Source organism: Propithecus coquereli, unplaced genomic scaffold (genome assembly GCF_000956105.1).
Source record: "Propithecus coquereli isolate 6110/MARCELLA unplaced genomic scaffold, Pcoq_1.0 Scaffold380, whole genome shotgun sequence".
Lineage (NCBI taxonomy): Eukaryota > Metazoa > Chordata > Mammalia > Primates > Indriidae > Propithecus > Propithecus coquereli.
Genome location: NW_012149508.1, coordinates 681,476 through 684,393, shown reverse-complemented (window position 1 = coordinate 684,393; position 2,918 = coordinate 681,476). Strand labels below are relative to the sequence as shown.

At 32.8% G+C, this 2,918-nt stretch overlaps 1 protein-coding gene across 1 annotated transcript in view; it reads left to right on the top strand.

The window, feature by feature from the left end:
• CLEC12A (C-type lectin domain family 12, member A) overlaps positions 1-2,918 on the top strand; it is a 45,730-nt gene that overhangs the window by 193 nt on the left and 42,619 nt on the right. The window lies entirely within an intron of this gene.

Sequence of the window (2,918 nt, the reverse complement as noted above, 5' to 3'; positions counted from 1 at the left end):
AAGAATTCTCTTTAGCATTTCTTATAATATGGGTCTGGTGGTAGTAAATTCTCTCAGCTTTTTTTTGTCTGGGAAAGAGAACTAATACCAATTTTACTCAAACTCTTCAAACAAATGGAAGAAGAAAGAATATTTCCAAAGTCATTCTATGAAGCCAACATCGCCCTGATACCAATTCCAGACAAGGACACAACAAAAAAGAAAATTACAGTCCAATATCACTGATGAACATGGACGCAAAAATCCCCAACAAAACACTAGCAAGCTGAATTTGGCAACACATTAAAAATATCATTCTCCATGATCAGGTGGGATTCATACCAGGGATGCAAGGATGATTTGACATTTGCAAATAAACAAACACGATATATCACATTACCAGAAACAAGAACAAAAACCATATAATCATCTCAATGGATGCAGAAAAAGCATACAATAAAATTCAACATTTTTTATGATAAAAATCTTCAACAAACTGAGTATAGAATGAACATAACTCAACATAATAAAGGCCACATATGACAAACCTATAGCTAACATCACACTGAATGACAATAATTGAAGGCCTTTCCTCTAAGATCTGAAACAAGACAAAGATGCCCACTTCCACCAGTTTTATTCAACACAATACTGGAAGTCCTGGCCAGAGCAATTAGGCAAAAGAAAGAAAGGACATCCAAATTGAAATGAAAGAAGTCAAATTATCCTCATTTATAGATAACATGATGTTATACTTAGGAAAACCTAAAGACCACAAAAAAAAACTTTTAGAACTGATAAATGAATTCAGTAAAGTTGAAGGATACAAAATCAACATAAAAAAATCAGTAGCAGTTATATACGCCAACACTGAACAATCTGAAAAAGAAATCAAGAAACCAATCCTATTTATAATAGCTACAAAGAATATAAAATATGTAGGAATCAATGTAACCAAAGCAGGGAAACATCTGTATAGGGAAAACTATAAAATTAAAGAGGACACAAAAAAATGGATAGATATTCCATACTCATGGATTGGAAGAACTAATATTGTTCAAATGGCAATATTACCCAAAACAACTTACAGATTTGATACAATCTCTATTAAAATATCAATGACATTCTTCACAGAAATAGAAAAAACATCTTAAAATTTACAGAGAACTACAAAAGATCCAAAATAACCAAAGAAATCTTGAGCAAAAAGAACAAAGCTGGAGGCACACACTACCTGACTTCAAAAATTTACTACAAAGCTGTGATAATGAAATCAGCGTGGTACTAGCAACAAATAGATACATAGACAATGGAACAGAATAGAGCACTGAGGTATAAATCCACTCATTTACATTCAATTCATCTTTGAAAAAGGTACCAAGAACATACAATGAGGAAAGGACAATCTCTTCGATATATGGTTTTGGGAAAACTGGATATCCATATGCAAAAGAATGAAACTAGACTCTTATCTCTCACTATATACAAAAATCAAATCAAAGTGGATTAAATGCTTAAATCTAAGGTCTTAAACTGTGAAACTCTAGAATAAGACATTGAGGAATTCTAGGACAATGATCTGGACAAAGATTTTCTGCGTGAGACCTCAAAAGCACAGGCAACCAAGGCAAAAACAGGCAAATGGGATACTTCAAGCTAGAAAGCTTTTGTACAGCAAAGGAAACAATAGACAAAGTGAAGAGACCACCCACAGAATGTGAGGAAATATTTGCAAACTACCCATCTGACAAGGGATTAATAACCAAAATATGCAAGGAACTCAAACAACTCAATAGCAAATAATAATAATAATAATCCAATTAAAAGATGGGCAAAAGATCTGAATAGATATTTCTCAAAAGAAGACATACAAATGGCCAACAGGTATATGAGAAAATGCTCAACATAGCTAATTAACAGAGAAATGCAAATCAATATCAAATGGGATACCATCTCATCCCAGTTAAAATGGCTTTTATCAAAAAGATAGGCAATAACCGAAGGCGATACCGAAGAGGATGTGAGGAAAGGGGAGCCTCATAAACTGTTGTTGGAATACAAATTAATACAGACACTATGGAAAACAGTATGGAGCCTTTTAAAAATGAAAATAGAATTACCATATGACCCAGCAATTTCACTACTGGTTATATATCCAAAAGAAAGGAAATAAACAGATCAAAAGATATCTACTTTTCCTTATTTAGTGCCGCACTGTTCATAATAGCCAAAAAATAGACTCAACCTAGGTGCCCATCAGTGGATGAATGGATAAAGAAAATGTAGTGTATATACGTAATGGAATATTATTCATTCATAAAAATTAGACAGAATTAAATGCTGTCATTTGCAGTAACATGGGTGGAACTGGAGGTCATTAATGTTAAGTGAAATAAGCCAAGCACATAAAGGTAAATATCACATGCCCTCACTCCTATGTGAGAGCTAAAAAAGTGGATCTCATGAAGATAGAGAGTAGATTGGTGGTTACCAAAGGTGGGAAATATAGGAGAAAGGGGGGTGGGGCGAAGAGAAACTGATTAATGGATGAAAACAATCAATTGTACATGTCAATAGCTAGAAGAGAATAATTTGAATGTTTCTAAGATAAAGAAAAGACAAATATTTAAGATGATAGATAGCCTAAGTACACTGATTTGATCTTCATAAATTATATGAATATACTAAGTTAACACATGTACCCCCAAAATAAAAAGAATCTGAACTATTTTTCATACACAATGCCTGGCATTTAACAAAATATTAGAAGGCATCCTTAATAAAAGGACTAAATAGGAGAACATCAATTGACAAGCAAAATAATAAAAATTGACCTACATATGCTTCAGATGCTTCAAGATATGGATGATATCAGACAGTGAATTTAAAATAAAATGCATGGTGTTCAAGTAAATAGAGAAAAGTGTAATACATTTCAA